General features: G+C 39.0%; 12 non-coding genes across 12 annotated transcripts; 4 read left to right on the forward strand and 8 right to left on the reverse strand.

Annotated features, from left to right (window-relative positions):
• The first annotated feature begins 3,378 nt into the window (after window positions 1-3,378).
• LOC117969067 (small nucleolar RNA U3) lies at window positions 3,379-3,584 on the forward strand. The gene has a single exon (XR_004662455.1). It is a non-coding gene; the product is annotated as a small nucleolar RNA U3 (small nucleolar RNA).
• A 716-nt stretch (window positions 3,585-4,300) lies between these two features.
• trnal-caa (transfer RNA leucine (anticodon CAA)) lies at window positions 4,301-4,411 on the reverse strand. The gene is made up of 2 exons: window positions 4,374-4,411; window positions 4,301-4,346 (listed from the first exon to the last, which is right to left on the reverse strand). It is a non-coding gene; the product is annotated as a tRNA-Leu (tRNA).
• A 347-nt stretch (window positions 4,412-4,758) lies between these two features.
• trnak-cuu (transfer RNA lysine (anticodon CUU)) lies at window positions 4,759-4,831 on the reverse strand. Its single transcript has one exon. It is a non-coding gene; the product is annotated as a tRNA-Lys (tRNA).
• A 2,139-nt stretch (window positions 4,832-6,970) lies between these two features.
• LOC117969068 (small nucleolar RNA U3) lies at window positions 6,971-7,176 on the forward strand. The gene has a single exon (XR_004662456.2). It is a non-coding gene; the product is annotated as a small nucleolar RNA U3 (small nucleolar RNA).
• A 716-nt stretch (window positions 7,177-7,892) lies between these two features.
• On the reverse strand, window positions 7,893-8,003 carry trnal-caa (transfer RNA leucine (anticodon CAA)). Its single transcript has 2 exons — window positions 7,966-8,003; window positions 7,893-7,938 (listed from the first exon to the last, which is right to left on the reverse strand). It is a non-coding gene; the product is annotated as a tRNA-Leu (tRNA).
• Window positions 8,004-8,350: 347 nt separating this feature from the next.
• trnak-cuu (transfer RNA lysine (anticodon CUU)) lies at window positions 8,351-8,423 on the reverse strand. The gene has a single exon. It is a non-coding gene; the product is annotated as a tRNA-Lys (tRNA).
• Window positions 8,424-10,568: 2,145 nt separating this feature from the next.
• LOC131703586 (small nucleolar RNA U3) lies at window positions 10,569-10,774 on the forward strand. The gene has a single exon (XR_009310025.1). It is a non-coding gene; the product is annotated as a small nucleolar RNA U3 (small nucleolar RNA).
• A 716-nt stretch (window positions 10,775-11,490) lies between these two features.
• On the reverse strand, window positions 11,491-11,601 carry trnal-caa (transfer RNA leucine (anticodon CAA)). The gene is made up of 2 exons: window positions 11,564-11,601; window positions 11,491-11,536 (listed from the first exon to the last, which is right to left on the reverse strand). It is a non-coding gene; the product is annotated as a tRNA-Leu (tRNA).
• Window positions 11,602-11,948: 347 nt separating this feature from the next.
• On the reverse strand, window positions 11,949-12,021 carry trnak-cuu (transfer RNA lysine (anticodon CUU)). The gene has a single exon. It is a non-coding gene; the product is annotated as a tRNA-Lys (tRNA).
• Window positions 12,022-14,147: 2,126 nt separating this feature from the next.
• Window positions 14,148-14,353, forward strand: LOC131703514 (small nucleolar RNA U3). Its single transcript, XR_009309956.1, has one exon. It is a non-coding gene; the product is annotated as a small nucleolar RNA U3 (small nucleolar RNA).
• Window positions 14,354-15,069: 716 nt separating this feature from the next.
• Window positions 15,070-15,180, reverse strand: trnal-caa (transfer RNA leucine (anticodon CAA)). The gene is made up of 2 exons: window positions 15,143-15,180; window positions 15,070-15,115 (listed from the first exon to the last, which is right to left on the reverse strand). It is a non-coding gene; the product is annotated as a tRNA-Leu (tRNA).
• Window positions 15,181-15,527: 347 nt separating this feature from the next.
• Window positions 15,528-15,600, reverse strand: trnak-cuu (transfer RNA lysine (anticodon CUU)). The gene has a single exon. It is a non-coding gene; the product is annotated as a tRNA-Lys (tRNA).
• Between the last annotated feature and the right edge of the window lie 891 nt (window positions 15,601-16,491).

Here is a 16,491-nt window from a genome sequence, read left to right on the forward strand (position 1 = left end):
AAATGCAAATGGCGTACGTTTATTAACAAAAACAAACGTAAGGTACACACTTCCTGTTTATTTCGAGATATCTGTAAATCATTTAGAGATATCTCTAAATAACTTCCTGTTCATTTAGAGATATCTCTAAATCATTTGAAGATATCTTCAAATAACTTCCTGTTCATTTGGAGATATCTCTAAATAGACCGGAAGTCCATTCAAAACATAGAGCATTTTCACAGGAAGTTATTTCGAGATATCTTGAAATGGCTTCCTGTTCATTTGAAGATATCTTCAAATGATTTAGAGATATCTTTAAATGAACGGGACGTTATTTGAAGATATCTTCAAATGATTTAGAGATATCTTTAAATAATATGTGGATTTGGCTAGCATGGTGCGCCAAACTGTCATTTAGAGATATCTTATAATGAGGGTTTTAAAGATATCTCTAAATCATTTGAAGATATCTTCAAATAACTTCCTGTTCATTTAAAGATATCTGTAAATCATTTGAAGATATCTTCAAATAACTTCCCGTTTATTTAGAGATATCTCTAAATCATTTAGAGATATCTCGAAATAACTTCCTGTTCATTTAGAGATATCTCTAAATCATTTGAAGATATCTTCAAATGAACAGGAAGTTATTTCAAGATATCTCGAAATGACTTCCTGTGAAAATGCTCTATGTTTTCAATGGACTTCCTGTCCATTTGAAGATATCTTCAAATGAACAGGAAGATATTTAGAGATATCTCTAAATGATTTAGAGATATCTCTAAATGAACAGGAAGTTATTTGAAGATATCTTCAAATGATTTAGAGATATCTTTAAATGAACAGGAAGTTATTTGAAGATATCTTCAAACGATTTAAAGATATCTTTAAATGAACAGGAAGTTATTTCAAGATATCTTTAAATGATTTAGAGATATCTTTAAAACCCTCATTTTAAGATATCTCTAAATGACAGTTTGGCGTGCCATGCTAGCACAATCCATATGGTTTCCATAGTATTTAAAGATATCTGTAAATCAATTTGAGATATCTTTATTTCATTTTTAGATATCTCAAATTGATTTACAGATATCTTTAAATTAATTTTAGATATCTTAAAAACTGCACAATTAAAGATATCTGGAATTCAATTTGAGATATCTTGAAATGTTTTACAGATATCTCTAAATATTTCAAGATATTTTAAAATGCAATTAGAGATATCTCTAAATGATAATTTGGCTTGCCATAGGGCTGTCGGGAGAAAGTTTCTTTCTTTGAGGCGGGGTGAGAGAGGAAGTACCGACAGGTGCGTGGGACCTGAGATTCGGTGTGCTGCTGCTGTAGATGAGTGTTCTGGAGACGCGCTGTGTCTGTGTCTGCGGTGTTACAGCCGTGTGAGTATATTCCAAAAGTAAAGTGTTGGATAATTCGAGAGCTAGTCTGTTGAATAAAGCTCTGAGACGTGTGGTTAAATCCCGGTCTCATCAATTTTGTTTTGTTAGATTAAAAGTGTTCCAGCAGCAGGTAAATGTCCCCACACCTTTTGGTTCTGTTTACTTTTGCTACACCGCTGCTAAACCTGAACGTTGCTGCTAATTATCTTAACTAAACTTGTATTGTTGTTGAATTGCTCTAATATAGTTAAACCTGTAATGTTGCAGCTAACGTTCCCTAATACTGTTAAAACTTGTGTGTATTAACAATCTGGCTTTTGTTGTTGTACCCTTGCTGCTAAGAGCTGTTTCCAATCACCTAGCACTCTTAAAGAGAAGTGTAATCGCTGCTATATGTTGGTCTAATACCCCATGCTTTTAAAATGTGGCTATTGGCTGGCTTTATTCATTTTCCCCTCCTTGTTTTTAGTACAACTTTAATACATTGTATTGTTAGTTATTTGAACTGATTTATGTGACTCATGGATCATTGTAATAAAGCTTTGTGAATTGTTATTCTGCCTTTGTCATTCTGTTGTCATTCCTATTCCAAACCTTTTAATTAATTTTTAGTAGTGTCGGTATTAGGACTCTCACTGGGTGTCACTGGGTGTGGCTGCTACAATCCCATATAGAATGCGACAAAATAGGTTGCCCTCCTTCATATAAACAGAAAAAGAATAAGTACACACACACACGAGTTGATTTACTGCAGCGTCAGACATCGGAGGTTCAGCAGTGTACTGCAATGTTGTGAAAAGACGTGTCTAATTCAGGATGGTTGAGCGAGCTATGGCGCTGCGTTCAGATCACAGTTACCCTGGAAGCGTGGCTTCGAATTCCATTTCTGACAGCTCTGTTTGTTCATTAACCACTCAGCCACGGCTACATGCTCTCACGGTTTTCCGTGAAAACAGCCGTATTATTGTCAAAAGAAGCAAACGACACCCGCAGTAATGCTGCAGATGGCAGTATAGGCTAAATAATGAACCCAAGTCAAATGCCTTTGTTGAAACTCTATCAAATTTGTACAAGTCAAGCACACGTGGGAAATAATAATACCATATTCTTTCTGCCAACGTTCATAATAATGAATACATCCTTATTTCAAAATACGTAGCTATTTAACTGATCTTTTCAAAACACCCATACACAAAAGCCTTATTTCTACTGAAAAACTAACTTGCTTCATGGCTGCTGCTACAGCACTCGGGCACGTTGTGCCTAGCGTTAGCGGACATAGGAGATAAGAAGACCTACAAAATATCACGCGCTGCAGTTTTTCAGTCCGGGGATTATTACAAATTAGCAGACTGTGCATTAAAATACACATGCATGGTGGGCGTCTCTGTTACAAAGAATTGTGTACACTTTGTATTTATCTCCATAATGCGCCGGGACAAAATACGCAGATACTTTAAAATTATTTGGAGAATGCGGGCATCGATCCCGCTACTTCTCGCATGCTAAGCGAGCGCTCTACCATTTGAGCTAATTCCCCTTTAATGGTGCCAGGGATTCTCATAGGCTTCATCGCAGCTTGATACGAGCAAATCAGATTGTCAGTTGTTTTTTATTTTTATTTTGGCAATGTAGTCTGTGATTGCAAATTTAAAAAAATAATTTAATTAACTAAATAGCAAGTATTTCGACTAGAGGTATGTTTTCAATTTCTTTAAAAAGTAGTCTCAGCTCGTTTATTCAGTCGCTTAGAAATCCACAATCTGTGTCCCGATGCAGCAGCGCTGTGTGCTGTGGCTCGAGCTTGTTTGACGAGGCAGATAATGCAAAAATGCCAATACTTGCTTTTGTATCACGCGACAAACTTAAGGTATGCTTTAACGGCTTGGCTGTCTCGGGTTAGTTTGTATTGTTAATGTAACACCTCGTTGTTGCCCAGTCATTGTTTCATATGAAGTAGAGCTTGCCAGTTGGGGGCGACGGTCTGCTAATAAAAGTTAAGACTATATTTGCAAGGATCATTTCTAGAATGAAACACGTTTTGAAGGGATTGGTCTCGGTATCCACCAGGAGGAGTGGCAGTGTTTTCTTCTGAGCACCGAGCTGACAATGAGTGTTGTTATCGGGAACCTACTCGCTGCAAGGAATGACCACTTCAATCTTCAGTCGGGGGTTGCTGAAGGAAGGGGACACATTTTGAGTGTGTATCTCATTCCGGTAGAAACGTAGAAAAAAGAAACCATCAAGCCCACAATTGTTCAGTTGATTAAATCAATAACCACATTTAAATTGATCATTGCTAATGTCAAAACAATTTAAGAACACTTTAAATAGGGCTTGACTAATATAAAAATATAGCAATGTCTTTTGCACTACGCAGGACTAGATTGAGTTTAAAATAGACATTACATCTGAAAATAACTTGTGCTTACCCCCACTTACAAGGAAGCTGTCAACCTTTGTATTCGTCCTCATAACGTGTTAGAAAATGTAAACAGCAGTTGGAGAATACCGAAGTCGATCATCCTAGCATGTTAAACGAGGGCATTTCTCATGTAAGCTACTTCCACTAATAGATCGTTTATACTGTTCTCAATGGTCCGCATCCCAGCCTGAGACCACGATCCAGTGGCAGTCGGAGATGTTTTTCAAAGTAATATGTTATTTGAAATATTAAAACAATCTTTAGTTAAATAACACATGTTTCTACACAAAATATTTTTCAGTGACTTCGACAAGTAGCCAGTTTACAACAAAAATGCAATCTGTGTTAGGAACGCTATCTTAGTCCGATTTAAAATGGAAATGAAAATGGTATTGAGTGCTGACAAGAGTTTGGTATCAGCTGTTGATTTCCTTGAAACAATCTTTTATAGTAAAATGAACAAATTGATTCATTTAAAAAATAAGTAAAAGTGAACTGTCAGAAGTGGGATTTGAACCCACGCCTCCATTCGGAGACCGGAACACACAATTCTTTGGAAAGACAGCGTCCTTGAGTCTGGCGCCTTAGACCACTCGGCCATTCTGACAAGCTGTGTTTGCTTTAGTAGAAAACCGCATTATTTCATTTCAGCACAGACTAGGGTTGTCTACTGTATCAAGGCCCGATTGGGTTTATTACGCACATACTAACTTGCTCCATGAATGATGTAATGACAAGTGTAAAAAAAGAATCAGATTGAAGCCAACCCACGAAAGTAAGATTCTTTATTTCAATATCGGTATAGCTTTAAAGGATGCACGCATTTTACAATAGCAATTGCTATATGACAATGACCAATAAGTAATTGTGTTGCAATACTTTATACAATGTGAACAGAATCAGACATTGCTCCGTTGCCTCGAAGAAACATCTACAATTTGTATTTAAAAAGGACGCCCGACCTGGGGCTCGAACCCACGACCCTGAGATTAAGAGTCTCATGCTCTACCGACTGAGCTAGCCGGGCTGTCGGGAGAAAGTTTCTTTCTTTGAGGCGGGGTGAGAGAGGAAGTACCGACAGGTGCGTGGGACCTGAGATTCGGTGTGCTGCTGCTGTAGATGAGTGTTCTGGAGACGCGCTGTGTCTGTGTCTGCGGTGTTACAGCCGTGTGAGTATATTCCAAAAGTAAAGTGTTGGATAATTCGAGAGCTAGTCTGTTGAATAAAGCTCTGAGACGTGTGGTTAAATCCCGGTCTCATCAATTTTGTTTTGTTAGATTAAAAGTGTTCCAGCAGCAGGTAAATGTCCCCACACCTTTTGTTTCTGTTTACTTATGCTACACCGCTGCTAAACCTGAACGTTGCTGCTAATTATCTTAACTAAACTTGTATTGTTGTTGAATTGGTCTAATATAGTTAAACCTGTAATGTTGCAGCTAACGTTCCCTAATACTGTTAAAACTTGTGTGTATTAACAATCTGGCTTTTGTTGTTGTACCCTTGCTGCGAAGAGCTGTTTCCAATCACCTAGCACTCTTAAAGAGAAGTGTAATCGCTGCTATATGTTGGTCTAATACCCCATGCTTTTAAAATGTGGCTATTGGCTGGCTTTATTCAATTTCCCCTCCTTGTTTTTAATACAACTTTAATACATTGTATTGTTAGTTATTTGAACTGATTTATGTGACTCATGGATCATTGTAATAAAGCTTTGTGAATTGTTATTCTGCCTTTGTCATTCTGTTGTCATTCCTATTCCAAACCTTTTAATTAATTTTTAGTAGTGTCGGTATTAGGACTCTCACTGGGTGTCACTGGGTGTGGCTGCTACAATCCCATATAGAATGCGACAAAACAGGTCGCCCTCCTTCATATAAACAGAAAAAGAATAAGTACAGACACACACACACAAGTTGATTTACTGCAGCGTCAGACATCGGAGGTTCAGCAGTGTACTGCAATGTTGTGAAAAGACGTGTCTAATTCAGGATGGTTGAGCGAGCTATGGCGCAGCGTTCAGATCACAGTTACCCTGGAAGCGTGGGTTCGAATTCCATTTCTGACAGCTCTGTTTGTTCATTAACCACTCAGCCACGGCTACATGCTCTCACGGTTTTCCGTGAAAACAGCCGTATTATTGTCAAAAGAAGCAAACGACACCCGCAGTAATGCTGCAGATGGCAGTATAGGCTAAATAATGAACCCAAGTCAAATGCCTTTGTTGAAACTCTATCAGATTTGTACAAGTCAAGCACACGTGGGAAATAATAATACCATATCCTTTCTGCCAACGTTCATAATAATGAATACATCCTTATTTCAAAATACGTAGCTATTTAACTGATCTTTTCAAAACACCCATACACAAAAGCCTTATTTCTACTGAAAAACTAACTTGCTTCATGGCTGCTGCTACAGAACTCGGGCACGTTGTGCCTAGCGTTAGCGGACATAGGAGATAAGAAGACCTACAAAATATCACGCGCTGCAGTTTTTCAGTCCGGGGATTATTACAAATTAGCAGACTGTGCATTAAAATACACATGCATGGTGGGCGTCTCTGTTACAAAGAATTGTCACACTTTGTATTTATCTCCATAATGCGCCGGGACAAAATACGCAGATACTTTAAAATTATTTGGAGAATGCGGGCATCGATCCCGCTACTTCTCGCATGCTAAGCGAGCGCTCTACCATTTGAGCTAATTCTAATGGTGCCAGGGATTCTCATAGGCTTCATCGCAGCTTGATACGAGCAAATCAGATTGTCAGTTGTTTTTTATTTTTATTTTGGCAATGTAGTCTGTGATTGCAAATTTAAAAAAATAATTTAATTAACTAAATAGCAAGTATTTCGACTAGAGGTATGTTTTCAATTTCTTTAAAAAGTAGTCTCAGCTCGTTTATTCAGTCGCTTAGAAATCCACAATCTGTGTCCCGATGCAGCAGCGCTGTGTGCTGTGGCTCGAGCTTGTTTGACGAGGCAGACGATGCAAAAATGCCAATACTTGCTTTTGTATCACACGACAAACTTAAGGTATGCTTTAACGGCTTGGCTGTCTCGGGTTAGTTTGTATTGTTAATGTAACACCTCGTTGTTGCCCAGTCATTGTTTCATATGAAGTAGAGCTTGCCAGTTGGGGGCGACGGTCTGCTAATAAAAGTTAAGACTATAATTGCAAGGATCATTTCTAGAATGAAACACGTTTTGAAGGGATTGGTCTCGGTATCCACCAGGAGGAGTGGCAGTGTTTTCTTCTGAGCACCGAGCTGACAATGAGTGTTGTTATCGGGAACCTACTCGCTGCAAGGAATGACCACTTCAATCTTCAGTCGGGGGTTGCTGAAGGAAGGGGACACATTTTGAGTGTGTATCTCTTTCCGGTAGAAACGTAGAAAAAAGAAACCATCAAGCCCACAATTGTTCAGTTGTTTAAATCAATAACCACATTTAAATTGATCATTGCTAATGTCAAAACAATTTAAGAACACTTTAAATAGGGCTTGACTAATATAAAAATATAGCAATGTCTTTTGCACTACGCAGGACTAGATTGAGTTTAAAATAGACATTACATCTGAAAATAACTTGTGCTTACCCCCACTTACAAGGAAGCTGTCAACCTTTGTATTCGTCCTCATAACGTGTTAGAAAATGTAAAAAGCAGTTGGAGAATACCGAAGTCGATCATCCTAGCATGTTAAACGAGGGCATTTCTCATGTAAGCTACTTCCACTAATAGATCGTTTATACTGTTCTCAATGGTCCGCATCCCAGTCTGAGACCACGATCCAGTGGCAGTCGGAGATGTTTTTCAAAGTAATATGTTATTTGAAATATTAAAACAATCTTTAGTTAAATAACACATGTTTCTACACAAAATATTTTTCAGTGACTTCGACAAGTAGCCAGTTTACAACAAAAATGCAATCTGTGTTAGGAACGCTATTTTAGTCCGATTTAAAATGGAAATTAAAATGGTATTGAGTGCTGACAAGAGTTTGGTATCAGCTGTTGATTTCCTTGAAACAATCTTTTATAGTAAAATGAACAAATTGATTCATTTAAAAAATAAGTTAAAGTGAACTGTCGGAAGTGGGATTTGAACCCACGCCTCCATTCGGAGACCAGAACACACAATTCTTTGGAAAGACAGCGTCCTTGAGTCTGGCGCCTTAGACCACTTGGCCATTCTGACAAGCTGCGTTTGCTTTAGTAGAAAACCGCATTATTTCATTTCAGCACAGACTAGGGTTGTCTATTGTATCAAGGCCCGATTGGGTTTATTACGCACATACTAACTTGCTCCATGAATGATGTAATGACAAGTGTAAAAAAAGAATCATATTGAAGCCAACCCACGAAACTAAGATTCTTTATTTCAATATCGGTATAGCTTTAAAGGATGCACGCATTTTACAATAGCAATTGCTATATGACAATGACCAATAAGTAATTGTGTTGCAATACTTTATACAATGTGAACAGAATCAGACATTGCTCCGTTGCCTCGAAGAAACATCTACAATTTGTATTTAAAAAGGACGCCCAACGTGGGGCTCGAACCCACGACCCTGAGATTAAGAGTCTCATGCTCTACCGACTGAGCTAGCCGGGCTGTCGGGAAAAAGTTTCTTTCTTTGAGGCGGGGTGAGAGAGGAAGTACCGACAGGTGCGTGGGACCTGAGATTCGGTGTGCTGCTGCTGTAGATGAGTGTTCTGGAGACGCGCTGTGTCTGTGTCTGCGGTGTTACAGCCGTGTGAGTATATTCCAAAAGTAAAGTGTTGGATAATTCGAGAGCTAGTCTGTTGAATAAAGCTCTGAGACGTGTGGTTAAATCCCGGTCTCATCAATTTTGTTTTGTTAGATTAAAAGTGTTCCAGCAGCAGGTAAATGTCCCCACACCTTTTGGTTCTGTTTACTTATGCTACACCGCTGCTAAACCTGAACGTTGCTGCTAATTATCTTAACTAAACTTGTATTGTTGTTGAATTGCTCTAATATAGTTAAACCTGTAATGTTGCAGCTAACGTTCCCTAATACTGTTAAAACTTGTGTGTATTAACAATCTGGCTTTTGTTGTTGTACCCTTGCTGCGAAGAGCTGTTTCCAATCACCTAGCACTCTTAAAGAGAAGTGTAATCGCTGCTATATGTTGGTCTAATACCCCATGCTTTTAAAATGTGGCTATTGGCTGGCTTTATTCAATTTCCCCTCCTTGTTTTTAGTACAACTTTAATACATTGTATTGTTAGTTATTTGAACTGATTTATGTGACTCATGGATCATTGTAATAAAGCTTTGTGAATTGTTATTCTGCCTTTGTCATTCTGTTGTCATTCCTATTCCAAACCTTTTAATTAATTTTTAGTAGTGTCGGTATTAGGACTCTCACTGGGTGTCACTGGGTGTGGCTGCTACAATCCCATATAGAATGCGACAAAACAGGTCGCCCTCCTTCATATAAACAGAAAAAGAATAAGTACACACACACACACACGAGTTGATTTACTGCAGCGTCAGACATCGGAGGTTCAGCAGTGTACTGCAATGTTGTGAAAAGACGTGTCTAATTCAGGATGGTTGAGCGAGCTATGGCGCTGCGTTCAGATCACAGTTACCCTGGAAGCGTGGGTTCGAATTCCATTTCTGACAGCTCTGTTTGTTCATTAACCACTCAGCCACGGCTACATGCTCTCACGGTTTTCCGTGAAAACAGCCGTATTATTGTCAAAAGAAGCAAACGACACCCGCAGTAATGCTGCAGATGGCAGTATAGGCTAAATAATGAACCCAAGTCAAATGCCTTTGTTGAAACTCTATCAGATTTGTACAAGTCAAGCACACGTGGGAAATAATAATACCATATCCTTTCTGCCAACGTTCATAATAATGAATACATCCTTATTTCAAAATACGTAGCTATTTAACTGATCTTTTCAAAACACCCATACACAAAAGCCTTATTTCTACTGAAAAACTAACTTGCTTCATGGCTGCTGCTACAGCACTCGGGCACGTTGTGCCTAGCGTTAGCGGACATAGGAGATAAGAAGACCTACAAAATATCACGCGCTGCAGTTTTTCAGTCCGGGGATTATTACAAATTAGCAGACTGTGCATTAAAATACACATGCATGGTGGGCGTCTCTGTTACAAAGAATTGTCACACTTTGTATTTATCTCCATAATGCGCCGGGACAAAATACGCAGATACTTTAAAATTATTTGGAGAATGCGGGCATCGATCCCGCTACTTCTCGCATGCTAAGCGAGCGCTCTACCATTTGAGCTAATTCCCCTTTAATGGTGCCAGGGATTCTCATAGGCTTCATCGCAGCTTGATACGAGCAAATCAGATTGTCAGTTGTTTTTTTATTTTTATTTTGGCAATGTAGTCTGTGATTGCAAATTTAAAAAAATAATTTAATTAACTAATAAGCAAGTATTTCGACTAGAGGTATATTTTCTATTTCTTTAAAAAGTAGTCTCAGCTCGTTTATTCAGTCGCTTAGAAATCCACAATCTGTGTCCCGATGCAGCAGCGCTGTGTGCTGTGGCTCGAGCTTGTTTGACGAGGCAGACGATGCAAAAATGCCAATACTTGCTTTTGTATCACACGACAAACTTAAGGTATGCTTTAACGGCTTGGCTGTCTCGGGTTAGTTTGTATTGTTAATGTAACACCTCGTTGTTGCCCAGTCATTGTTTCATATGAAGTAGAGCTTGCCAGTTGGGGGCGACGGTCTGCTAATAAAAGTTAAGACTATAATTGCAAGGATCATTTCTAGAATGAAACACGTTTTGAAGGGATTGGTCTCGGTATCCACCAGGAGGAGTGGCAGTGTTTTCTTCTGAGCACCGAGCTGACAATGAGTGTTGTTATCGGGAACCTACTCGCTGCAAGGAATGACCACTTCAATCTTCAGTCGGGGGTTGCTGAAGGAAGGGGACACATTTTGAGTGTGTATCTCTTTCCGGTAGAAACGTAGAAAAAAGAAACCATCAAGCCCACAATTGTTCAGTTGTTTAAATCAATAACCACATTTAAATTGATCATTGCTAATGTCAAAACAATTTAAGAACACTTTAAATAGGGCTTGACTAATATAAAAATATAGCAATGTCTTTTGCACTACGCAGGACTAGATTGAGTTTAAAATAGACATTACATCTGAAAATAACTTGTGCTTACCCCCACTTACAAGGAAGCTGTCAACCTTTGTATTCGTCCTCATAACGTGTTAGAAAATGTAAACAGCAGTTGGAGAATACCGAAGTCGATCATCCTAGCATGTTAAACGAGGGCATTTCTCATGTAAGCTTCTTCCACTAATAGATCGTTTATACTGTTCTCAATGGTCCGCATCCCAGCCTGAGACCACGATCCAGTGGCAGTCGGAGATGTTTTTCAAAGTAATATGTTATTTGAAATATTAAAACAATCTTTAGTTAAATAACACATGTTTCTACACAAAATATTTTTCAGTGACTTCGACAAGTAGCCAGTTTACAACAAAAATGCAATCTGTGTTAGGAACGCTATTTTAGTCCGATTTAAAATGGAAATTAAAATGGTATTGAGTGCTGACAAGAGTTTGGTATCAGCTGTTGATTTCCTTGAAACAATCTTTTATAGTAAAATGAACAAATTGATTCATTTAAAAAATAAGTAAAAGTGAACTGTCAGAAGTGGGATTTGAACCCACGCCTCCATTCTGAGACCAGAACACACAATTCTTTGGAAAGACAGCGTCCTTGAGTCTGGCGCCTTAGACCACTCGGCCATTCTGACAAGCTGCGTTTGCTTTAGTAGAAAACCGCATTATTTCATTTCAGCACAGACTAGGGTTGTCTATTGTATCAAGGCCCGATTGGGTTTATTACGCACATACTAACTTGCTCCATGAATGATGTAATGACAAGTGTAAAAAAAGAATCAGATTGAAGCCAACCCACGAAAGTAAGATTCTTTATTTCAATATCTGTATAGCTTTAAAGGATGCACGCATTTTACAATAGCAATTGCTATATGACAATGACCAATAAGTAATTGTGTTGCAATACTTTATACAATGTGAACAGAATCAGACATTGCTCCGTTGCCTCGAAGAAACATCTACAATTTGTATTTAAAAAGGACGCCCAACGTGGGGCTCGAACCCACGACCCTGAGATTAAGAGTCTCATGCTCTACCGACTGAGCTAGCCAGGCTGTCGGGAGAAAGTTTCTTTCTTTGAGGCGGGGTGAGAGAGGAAGTACCGACAGGTGCGTGGGACCTGAGATTCGGTGTGCTGCTGCTGTAGATGAGTGTTCTGGAGACGCGCTGTGTCTGTGTCTGCGGTGTTACAGCCGTGTGAGTATATTCCAAAAGTAAAGTGTTGGATAATTCGAGAGCTAGTCTGTTGAATAAAGCTCTGAGACGTGTGGTTAAATCCCGGTCTCATCAATTTTGTTTTGTTAGATTAAAAGTGTTCCAGCAGCAGGTAAATGTCCCCACACCTTTTGGTTCTGTTTACTTTTGCTACACCGCTGCTAAACCTGAACGTTGCTGCTAATTATCTTAACTAAACTTGTATTGTTGTTGAATTGCTCTAATATAGTTAAACCTGTAATGTTGCAGCTAACGTTCCCTAATACTGTTAAAACTTGTGTGTATTAACAATCTGGCTTTTGTTGTTGTACCCTTGCTGCGAAGAGCTGTTTCCAATCACCTAGCACTCTCAAAGAGAAGTGTAATCGCTGCTATATGTTGGTCTAATACCCCATGCTTTTAAAATGTGGCTATTGGCTGGCTTTATTCAATTCCCCTCCTTGTTTTTAGTACAACTTTAATACATTGTATTGTTAGTTATTTGAACTGATTTATGTGACTCATGGATCATTGTAATAAAGCTTTGTGAATTGTTATTCTGCCTTTGTCATTCTGTTGTCATTCCTATTCCAAACCTTTTAATTAATTTTTAGTAGTGTCGGTATTAGGACTCTCACTGGGTGTCACTGGGTGTGGCTGCTACAATCCCATATAGAATGCGACAAAACAGGTTGCCCTCCTTCATATAAACAGAAAAAGAATAAGTACACACACACACACGAGTTGATTTACTGCAGCGTCAGACATCGGAGGTTCAGCAGTGTACTGCAATGTTGTGAAAAGACGTGTCTAATTCAGGATGGTTGAGCGAGCTATGGCGCTGCGTTCAGATCACAGTTACCCTGGAAGCGTGGGTTCGAATTCCATTTCTGACAGCTCTGTTTGTTCATTAACCACTCAGCCACGGCTACATGCTCTCACGGTTTTCCGTGAAAACAGCCGTATTATTGTCAAAAGAAGCAAACGACACCCGCAGTAATGCTGCAGATGGCAGTATAGGCTAAATAATGAACCCAAGTCAAATGCCTTTGTTGAAACTCTATCAGATTTGTACAAGTCAAGCACAAGTGGGAAATAATAATACCATATCCTTTCTGCCAACGTTCATAATAATGAATACATCCTTATTTCAAAATACGTAGCTATTTAACTGATCTTTTCAAAACACCCATACACAAAAGCCTTATTTCTACTGAAAAACTAACTTGCTTCATGGCTGCTGCTACAGCACTCGGGCACGTTGTGACTAGCGTTAGCGGACATAGGAGATAAGAAGACCTACAAAATATCACGCGCTGCAGTTTTTCAGTCCGGGGATTATTACAAATTAGCAGACTGTGCATTAAAATACACATGCATGGTGGGCGTCTCTGTTACAAAGAATTGTCACACTTTGTATTTATCTCCATAATGCGCCGGGACAAAATACGCAGATACTTTAAAATTATTTGGAGAATGCGGGCATCGATCCCGCTACTTCTCGCATGCTAAGCGAGCGCTCTACCATTTGAGCTAATTCCCCTTTAATGGTGCCAGGGATTCTCATAGGCTTCATCGCAAATCAGATTGTCAGTTGTTTTTTATTTTTATTTTGGCAATGTAGTCTGTGATTGCAAATTTAAAAAAATAATTTAATTAACTAAATAGCAAGAATTTCGACTAGAGGTATGTTTTCAATTTCTTTAAAAAGTAGTCTCAGCTCGTTTATTCAGTCGCTTAGAAATCCACAATCTGTGTCCCGATGCAGCAGCGCTGTGTGCTGTGGCTCGAGCTTGTTTGACGAGGCAGATGATGCAAAAATGCCAATACTTGCTTTGTATCACACGACAAACTTAAGGTATGCTTTAACGGCTTGGCTGTCTCGAGTTAGTTTGTATTGTTAATGTAACACCTCGTTGTTGCCCAGTCATTGTTTCATATGAAGTAGAGCTTGCCAGTTGGGGGCGACGGTCTGCTAATAAAAGTTAAGACTATATTTGCAAGGATCATTTCTAGAATGAAACACGTTTTGAAGGGATTGGTCTCGGTATCCACCAGGAGGAGTGGCAGTGTTTTCTTCTGAGCACCGAGCTGACAATGAGTGTTGTTATCGGGAACCTACTCGCTGCAAGGAATGACCACTTCAATCTTCAGTCGGGGGTTGCTGAAGGAAGGGGACACATTCTGAGTGTGTATCTCTTTCCGGTAGAAACGTAGAAAAAAGAAACCATCAAGCCCACAATTGTTCAGTTGTTTAAATCAATAACCACATTTAAATTGATCATTGCTAATGTCAAAACAATTTAAGAACACTTTAAATAGGGCTTGACTAATATTAAAATATAGCAATGTCTTTTGCACTACGCAGGACTAGATTGAGTTTAAAATAGACATTACATCTGAAAATAACTTGTGCTTACCCCCACTTACAAGGAAGCTGTCAACCTTTGTATTCGTCCTCATAACTTGTTAGAAAATGTAAACAGCAGTTGGAGAATACCGAAGTCGATCATCCTAGCATGTTAAACGAGGGCATTTCTCATGTAAGCTACTTCCACTAATAGATCATTTATACTGTTCTCAATGGTCCGCATCCCAGCCTGAGACCACGATCCAGTGGCAGTCGGAGATGTTTTTCAAAGTAATATGTTATTTGAAATATTAAAACAATCTTTAGTTAAATAACACATGTTTCTACACAAAATATTTTTCAGTGACTTCGACAAGTAGCCAGTTTACAACAAAAATGCAATCTGTGTTAGGAACGCTATTTTAGTCCGATTTAAAATGGAAATGAAAATGGTATTGAGTGCTGACAAGAGTTTGGTATCAGCTGTTGATTTCCATGAAACAATCTTTTATAGTAAAATGAACAAATTGATTCATTTAAAAAATAAGTAAAAGTGAACTGTCAGAAGTGGGATTTGAACCCACGCCTCCATTCGGAGACCAGAACACACAATTCTTTGGAAAGACAGCGTCCTTGAGTCTGGCGCCTTAGACCACTCGGCCATTCTGACAAGCTGCGTTTGCTTTAGTAGAAAACCGCATTATTTCATTTCAGCACAGACTAGGGTTGTCTATTGTATCAAGGACCGATTGGGTTTATTACGCACATACTAACTTGCTCCATGAATGATGTAATGACAAGTGTAAAAAAAGAATCAGATTGAAGCCAACCCACGAAAGTAAGATTCTTTATTTCAATATCGGTATAGCTTTAAAGGATGCACACATTTTACAATAGCAATTGCTATATGTCAATGACCAATAAGTAATTGTGTTGCAATACTTTATACAATGTGAACAGAATCAGACATTGCTCCGTTGCCTCGAAGAAACATCTACAATTTGTATTTAAAAAGGACGCCCAACGTGGGGCTCGAACCCACGACCCTGAGATTAAGAGTCTCATGCTCTACCGACTGAGCTAGCCGGGCTGTCGGGAGAAAGTTTCTTTCTTTGAGGCGGGGTGAGAGAGGAAGTACCGACAGGTGCGTGGGACCTGAGATTCGGTGTGCTGCTGCTGTAGATGAGTGTTCTGGAGACGTGCTGTGTCTGTGTCTGCGGTGTTACAGCCGTGTGAGTATATTCCAAAAGTAAAGTGTTGGATAATTCGAGAGCTAGTCTGTTGAATAAAGCTCTGAGACGTGTGGTTAAATCCCGGTCTCATCAATTTTGTTTTGTTAGATTAAAAGTGTTCCAGCAGCAGGTAAATGTCCCCACACCTTTTGGTTCTGTTTACTTATGCTACACCGCTGCTAAACCTGAACGTTGCTGCTAATTATCTTAACTAAACTTCTATTGCTGTTGAATTGGTCTAATATAGTTAAACCTGTAATGTTGCAGCTAACGTTCCCTAATACTGTTAAAACTTGTGTGTATTAACAATCTGGCTTTTGTTGTTGTACCCTTGCTGCGAAGAGCTGTTTCCAATCACCTAGCACTCTTAAAGAGAAGTGTAATCGCTGCTATATGTTGGTCTAATACCCCATGCTTTTAAAATGTGGCTATTGGCTGGCTTTATTCAATTTCCCCTCCTTGTTTTTAGTACAACTTTAATACATTGTATTGTTAGTTATTTGAACTGATTTATGTGACTCATGGATCATTGTAATAAAGCTTTGTGAATTGTTATTCTGCCTTTGTCATTCTGTTGTCATTCCTATTCCAAACCTTTTAATTAATTTTTAGTAGTGTCGGTATTAGGAGTCTCACTGGGTGTCACTGGGTGTGGCTGCTACAATCCCATATAGAATGCGACAAAACAGGTCACCCTCCTTCATATAAACAGAAAAAGAATAAGTACACACACACACGAGTTGATTTAC

The sequence above is a fragment of the Acipenser ruthenus genome, chromosome 32, assembly GCF_902713425.1.
Source record: "Acipenser ruthenus chromosome 32, fAciRut3.2 maternal haplotype, whole genome shotgun sequence".
NCBI lineage: Eukaryota > Metazoa > Chordata > Actinopteri > Acipenseriformes > Acipenseridae > Acipenser > Acipenser ruthenus.